This window comes from Salvelinus sp. IW2-2015, linkage group LG13 (genome assembly GCF_002910315.2).
Source record: "Salvelinus sp. IW2-2015 linkage group LG13, ASM291031v2, whole genome shotgun sequence".
Classification (NCBI taxonomy): Eukaryota; Metazoa; Chordata; class Actinopteri; order Salmoniformes; family Salmonidae; genus Salvelinus; species Salvelinus sp. IW2-2015.
The window spans coordinates 23,807,356-23,815,524 of record NC_036853.1 but is presented as its reverse complement, the minus strand read 5'-3'; positions in this window follow the sequence as shown (position 1 = coordinate 23,815,524).

Below are 8,169 nucleotides of genomic sequence, written 5' to 3'. Positions count from 1 at the left end.
TCGGATACTTCCGGCGCCGAAAAAGAATGGCTGCCTCGCTTCGTGTTCCTTGGAAAATATGCAGTATTTAGTTTTTTTACGTGTTATTTCTTACATCGGTACCCGGGTAATCTTAGTTTCATTACAATACAGTCGGGAGGAACTACTGAATATACGATTAACGTCAACTCATCATCGTTCCTACCAGGAATATGACTTTCCCGAAACGGATCCAGTGTTTGCCTTCCACACAATACAATGGATCTGATCCCAGCCGGCGACCCTGTGCGACGCCGAAAAAGGGGAAAACGTGGCGGTCTCGTGGTCAGGCTTCGGAGACGGGCACATCGCGCTCCACTCCTACATACTACTCGCCAATGTCCAGTCTCTTGACAATAAGGTTGATGAAATCCGAGCACGGGTAGCATTCCAGAGAGACATCAGGGATTGCAACGTGCTCTGCTTCACGGAAACATGGCTAACTCAAGGGACGCTAACGGAGTCGTGCAGCCAGCTGGTTTCTTCATGCATCGCGCCGACAGAAACAAACATCTTTCCGGTAAGAAGAGGCGGGGGTATGCCTTATGATTAACGAGAAGTGGTGTGATCATCATAACAACACACAAGAACTCAAGTCGTTCTGTTCACCTGATCTAGAACTCCTCACAATCAAATGTCGACCGCATTATCTACCAAGGGAATTCTCGTCAATCATAATCACAGCGTTATACATTCCCCCCCAGCAGACACATCGATGGCCCTGAACGAACTTTACTGACTCTTTGTAAACTGGAAACCACACACCCTGAGGCTGCATTCATCGTAGCTGGGAATTTAACAAGGCAATCTAAAAAACAAACTCCCTAAATTCTATCAGCATATCGATTGTGCTACCAGGGCTGAAAAACACTAGACCATTGTTATACTAATTTCCGCGACGCTTATAAGGCCCTCCCCCGCCCCCCTTTCGGAAAAGCTGACCACGACTCCATTTTGTTGATTCCAGCCTACAAACAAAAACTCAAACAACAAGCTCCCGCGCTCAGGTCTGTTCAACGCTGGTCCGACCAATCTGAATCCACGCTTCAAGACTGCTTCGATCACGCGGATTGGAATATGTTCCGCATCGCGTCCAACAACAATATGACGAATATGCTGATTCGGTGAGCGAGTCTTATCTTCTCTTTTATTTTTCCTCAAAGTAGGGGAGAACCGGGACAAAAGTAGCACTTACTCAGAGATCGATAAAGCTAGAGACGCCATATTCTATGACGAACAACGTATATATGTCCTCTACCATTAGTAATTTAATTCCTAGGGTTAATGAGTTGAAATTAAATAGACCAAGAACAGAACTACCACAATGTTACTTTTGTACCTGCCGGTGGGGCGGGAGTAACACAGTCTTGGGACGGAAGTAACACCTGGCGAGAAGTGCACAATATCTGTCTTATTTCCATGTTTCTGGTTTGTAATGCTAGTTACTTTCAAAAAYATMTACTATCAGCCATAATTTCATGTTTGTGTTGATTTTAATAATTCATGCTGTAGGTTCACCATTTTTTTAAATGAACCATGCGACATCGCAACGTTGCTCAACCACAATATTTTGCCTTACAATATTTATTGGACTAAAATAGATCACATAATAGCTATATTAACCAATTTTCTCATCTCACTTTAATGGGAATGTAGTAGGAGATGCTTTTCACCATTTTCAATGACTATTCATCCTTAGCCCTACCAATCAGGTGCCCTCCAGCTGTTACTGTCATGTGCGCACCTCATGTGTTGATAGAATAAATGTCTTTACTCTCTTCACAAACAGAAAACTTATCATGCTTATCACATTTCCATGGTTTGACAGAAGGTAATTGACCACCAGAATCATAAAGATATATATTTTTTWACCCKCAACTTGGCAGTAAAATCTTATGTGAGAAGCTGATCCATCAAGTCAACTGAGTAAGGCATAATTCTAATGATGTCATATATAATTTTCAAACATTCAGGCAATATAAACCAGAGGAGAAAAACGTGCTTAAATGTGTTTCTATTTTATTRCAGGTCATCAGTTTACATTGTGTTACTTTCGCCCCACCCGTCTCTCCTGTAACTTCTCCCAGGCTAATACCCAAGACTAGCTAGCATGATACTTGAAACCAGTGGAGGATGCCGAGGGGAGGACAGCTCATAATAATGTCTGGAACGGKYCAAATGGAATGGCATCAAACACATGGAAACCATGTGTTTGATGTATTTGATATCATTCCGCTCCAGCCATTACCACTAGCCTGTCCTCCCCAATTAAGATGCCACCAACCTCCTGTGCTTGAAACATATGCTGTCATTTAGTCACTAGATGGGTTAAAAAAATTACATCAGTTTGGAACCTGTTTCACGGAAACATGGCTCTCTCGGGATACACTGTCTGAGTCCGTTCAGCCAGTTGAGTTCTCAGTTTATCGGGCAGACAGGAATAAATATCTCTCCGAGAAGATGATGTGCGAGGGTGTATGTTTTATGATTAACTACATATGGTGTGATTGTGATAACATACAGGAACTCAAGTCCTTTTTTTCAGCTGACCTAGAATACCTAAAATACAATKAAATGCCAACCGTATTACCTCCCAAAATAATTATCTTCGGTTAAAGTCACAGTCGTGTATATTCCCCCTCAAGCCAATACCACGACGGCCCTCAAAGAACTTCACTGGACTTTGTACAAACTGGAAACAACATATCTTGAAGCTGCATTTATTGTAGCTGCGGAATTTAATATGTTCTGGGTAGCCTCCGAGAACAACATAGATGAATATACTGATACGGTCACTAGGTTTATCAGGAAGTGTAAAGGAGATTATTAAAACCTACCCTAACCAGAAACCGTGGATAGATGGCAGCATTCACGCAAAAACTGAAAGTGCAAACCATCGCATTTAACCATAGCAAGGTGACTGGGAATAAGGCCGAATACAAACAGTGTAGCTATTCCATCCGTAAGGCAATAAAACAGGCAAATCGACAGTATAGAGACAAAGTGGAGTCGCAATTCCACGGCTCAGACTCGAAACGTATGTGGCAGGGTCTACAGACAATCATGGACTACAAAGGGAAAACCAGCAACGGTGTGGACACCGATGTCTTGCTTCCGGACAAGCTAAACACTGTCTTCGCCCACTTTGAGGATAACATAGGGCCACCGAAGCGACCCGCTACAAAGGACTGTGGGCTCTCCTTCTCCGTGGCTGACGTGAGTAAGACATTTAAGCGTGTTAATCCTCGCAAGGCTGCCGGTCCAGACGGCATCCCTAGCCGCGTCCTCAGAGCATGCGCAGACCAGCTGGCTGGAGTGTTTACGGATATATTCAATCTCTCCCTATCCCAGTCTGTCCTCACATGCTTCATGATGTCCACCATTGTTCCTGTACCCAAGAAAGCAAAGGTAACTGAACTAAATAACTATCGCCATGTAGCACTCACTTCTGTCATCATGAAGTGCTTTGAGAAACCAGTCAAGCATTATATCATCTCTACCTTACCTGACACCCTAGACCCACTTCAATTTGCTTACCGCCCCAACAGATCCCCAACAGATCCACAGACAATGCAAACGCCATCTGGACAAGAGGAATACCTTTATAAGAATGCTGTTCATTGACTATAGCTCAGCATTCAACACCAWAGTACCCTCCAGGCTCATCATTACATCACTAGAGGACCCTGGTCTGAACCTCACCCTGTGCAACTGGGACCTGGACTTCCTGACGGGCCGCCCCAGGTGGTGAAGGTAGGAAACAACACCTCCACTTAGCTGATCCTCAACATTGGGGCCCCACAAGGGTGCGTGCTCAGCCCCCTCCTGTACTCCCTGTTCAACCATGACTGCGTGGCCATGCACGCCTCCAACTCAATCATCAAGTTTGCAGACGACACAACAGTAGTAGGCCTGATTACCAACAATGACGAGACAGCCTACAGGGAGGAGGTGAGGGCCCTGGGAGTATGCTGCCAGGAAAATAACCTCTCACCCAACTTCAACAAAACAAAGGAGCTGATTGTGGACTTCAGCAAACAGCAGAGGGAGCACCCCCCCCATCCACATCGACGGGACCGCAGTGGAGAAGGTGAAAAGCTTCAAGTTCCTCGGCGTACACATCACTGACAAACTGAAATGGTCCACCCACACAGACAGTGTGGTGAAGAAGGCGCTACAGCGCCTCTTCAACCTCAGGAGGCTGAAGAAATTTGGCTTGGCACCTTAAACCCTCAAACTTTTTACAGATGCACAATCACCGTCTGGTGTGGCAACTGCACCGCCCACAACCGCAGGGCTCTCCAGAGGGTGGTGCGGTCTGTCAAACACATCATTGGTGGCAAACTACCTGCCCTCCAGGACACCTAGAGCACCCGATGTCACAGGATGGCCATCAAAGATCATCATTTTTCCAACAAATGTTTACAGACAGATTATTTCACTTATAATTCACTGTATCACAATTCAAGTGGGTCAGACGTTTACATACACCAAGTTGACTGTGCCTTTAAACAGCTTGGAGAATTCCAGAATATTATGTCATAGCATTAGAAGCTTCTGATAGGCTAATTGACATAATTTGAGTCAATTGGAGGTGTACCTGTGGATGTATTTCAAGGCCTACCTTCAAACTCAGTGCCTCTTTGCTTGACATCATGGGAAAATCAAAATAAATCAGCCAAGACCTCAGACAAAAAATTGTAGACCTCCACAAGTCTGGTTCATCCTTGGGAGCAATTTCCAAACGCCTGAAGGTACCATGTTCATCTGTACAAACAATAGCACGCAAGTATAAACACCATGGGACCACACAGCCGTCATACCGCCCAGGAAGGAGACGTGTTCTGTCTCCTAYAGACAAACGTACTTTGGTGCGAAAAGTGCAAATCAGTCCCAGAACAACAGCAAAGGACCCTGTGAAGATGCTGGAGGGAACAGGTACAAAAGTATCTATATCCACAGTAAAACGAGTCCTATATCAACATAACCTGCAAGGCCGCTCTGCAAGGAAGAAGCCACTGCTCCAAAACCGCCATAAAAAAGCCAGACTACGGTTTGCAACTGCACATGGGGACAAAGCTCATACTTTTTTGAGAAATGTCCTCTGGTCTGATGAAACAAAATTAGAACTATTTTGCCATAATGACCATCGTTATGTTTGGAGGAAAAAGCGGGAGGCTTGCAAGCCGAAGAACACCATCCCAACTGTGAAGCACGGGGTGGCAGCATCATGTTGTGGGGGTGCTTTGCTGCAGAGGGACTGGTGCAGTTCACAAAATAGATGGCATCATGAGGATGAGAAATTATGTAGATATATTGAAGCAACATCTCAAGACCTCAGTCAGGAAGTTAAAGCTTGGTCGCAAATGGGTCTTCCAAATGGACAATGACCCCAAGCATACTTCCAAAGTTGTGGCAAAATGGCTTAAGGACAACAAAGTCAAGGTATTGGAGTGGCCATCACAAAGCCCTGACCTCAATCCTATAGAAAATGTGTGGGCGGAACTGAAAAAGTCTGTGCGAGCAAGGAGGCCTACAAACCTGACTCAGTTACACCAGCTCTGTCAGGAGGAATGGGCCAAAATTCACCCAGCTTTTTGTGGGAAGCTTGTGGAAGGCTACCGGAAACCTTTGACCCAAGTAAAACAATTTAAAGGCAATGCTACCAAATACTAATTGAGTGTATGAAAACTTCTGACCCACTAGGAATGTGATGAAATAAATAAAAGCTGAAATAAATCATTCTCTCTTCTATTATTCTGACATTTCACATGCTTAAAATAAAGTGGTGATCCTAACTGACCTAAAACAGGGATTTTTTACTAGGATTAAATGTCAGGAATAGTGAAAAACTGAGTTTAAATGTATTTGGCTAAGGTGTATGTAAACTTCCGACTTCAACTCCGGACTTGAAATCACTGGCTACTTTAATAATTGGAACACTAGTCACTTTAATAATGTTCACATATTTTGCATTTCTCATCTCATATGTATATACTGTATTCTTTCCTATTCTACTGTATCTTAGTCTATGCCACTGACATTGTTCGTCCAAATATTTATATATTTTGAATTCCATTCCTTTAGTTTAGATTGTGTGTATTGTTAGATATTACTTGAATATTACTTCAATGTTGTAGCTAGAAACACAAGCATTTCGCTACACCCACAATAACATCTGCTAAACACGTATATGTGACAAATACAATTTGATATGATCCTTAAACAACTAAACACAACTCTACACCCGAAAAATACTTCTGGGTCCATTTCTTTACTTACATTGCTCAAAATCACTTTTTGTTAATTTCTCGTAAAACATGGTCAAATTGGGCTGTTTTTCAGGGAGGTCATTCTCCTCATTAGTAATGTGCTGACTTCACTACATCCTTCTAGCTTCTGTGTTATCTGAGAAAATGGGTGTGTTACTTTCACCCCGTGTTACTTTCGTCCCAGCTCTCCCCTTGCTATCAGCAAAGTCCCAGCTAGTAAGGGGGGGGGAAGTCAAGTGCGAGTGTTAGTTCACGAAAGGCATGAGGGGGTGGTGGGGAGGGGGGTGCTGTGAGATTATTTAAGATACTTTGAAAAGGTAGGGTTTCAGATGTTTTCAGAAGATGGGCAGGGACTCTGCTGTCCAATCTTCAGGGGGAAAATGGTTCCACCATTGGGGCTCCAGGACAGAGAAGAGCTTGGACTGGGCTGAGCGTAAGCTGCCCTGCCGTAGGGGTGGGAGGGCTAAGAGACCAGAGGTGGCAGAATGGAGTGCTCAAATTGCGGTGTAGGGTTTTAGCATAATCTGAAGGTAGGGAGGGGCAGTATCTCTTGCTGCTCTGTAGGCAAGTACAATGGTCTTGTAGTGGATGTGAGCTTTGACTGGAAGCCAGTGGAGTGAGCGGAGGAGCGGGCTGACATGGGAGAATTTAGGAAGGTTTAACATCAGGCAGGCTGCAGTGTTCTGGATAAATTGCAGGGATTTGATGGCACAAGCGGTTCATGTAATTATGGTAAAATCTCCCTCTGGTTTTTAATGCAACCACGTTTTCTAAAAACTTAAATATATGCTCCGAATTAAGATTCAAAGATTCAAAGAAAAAATCTATTTTGGTTATTGAACTACATTAAGTGAAGTAGATTTACACTGGGTAACGCAATTACATCATGGGTCCATAATTTGTAATATGCAGAAATACATAATTATGGATATGAATGTCATTCTTATGTTTTACAAGTTTGGAAATCACACCGCAGCAGAGCACAGTAAAGTACAGTGCAGTACAATACAGCACAGCAGAGTAGAGTTCTGTACAGTAGAGTACAGTACAGCAGAGTTCTAATCAAATCAAATGTTATTTGTCACATGCGCCGAATACAACAGGTGTAGACCTTACTGTGAAATGCTTACTTACATGCCCTTAACCAACAATGCAGTTAAAGAAATAGAGTTATGGAAATATTTACTAAATAAACTAAAGTAAAGTAAATAAAATAAAAAGTAACACAATAAAATAAAATAACGAGGCTATATACAGGGCGTAGTGGTACCAAGTGAATGTGCGGGGTTATAGGTTAGTCGAGGTAATTTGAACATGTAGGTAGGGGTAAAGTGACTATGCATAGATAATAAACAGCAGGTTTCAGCAGTGTAAAAACAAGGGGGGGGGGGGGGTCAATGTAAATAGTCCGGGTGGCCATTTGATTAATTGTTCAGCAGTTTTATGGCTTGGGGGTAGAACCTGTTAAGGAGCCTTTTGAACCTAGACTTGGMGCTCCGGTACCGCCTGCCGTGCGGTTGCAGAGAGAACAGTCTATGACTAGGGTGGCTGGAGTCTTTGAGAATTTTTAGGGCCTTCCTCTGACACCGCCTGCTATAGAGGTCCTGGATGGCAGGAAGCTTGGCCCCAGTTATGTACTGGGCCGTACGCACTACCCTCTGTAGTGCCTTGCGTGCGGTCGGAGGCCGAGCTGTTGCCGTACCAGGCAGTGTACCAGGCAGCTCCTTGCCATACCAGGCAGCTCCTTGAAAGCGACAGCTCTAGCCTTTAGCTCGGTGTGGTTGTTGCCTATAATCCATTGCTCCTGGTTGGGATATGTACATACGGTCACTGTGGGAAGGTGGTATACTCCTCAATGCCATTGGATGAATCCCGGAAC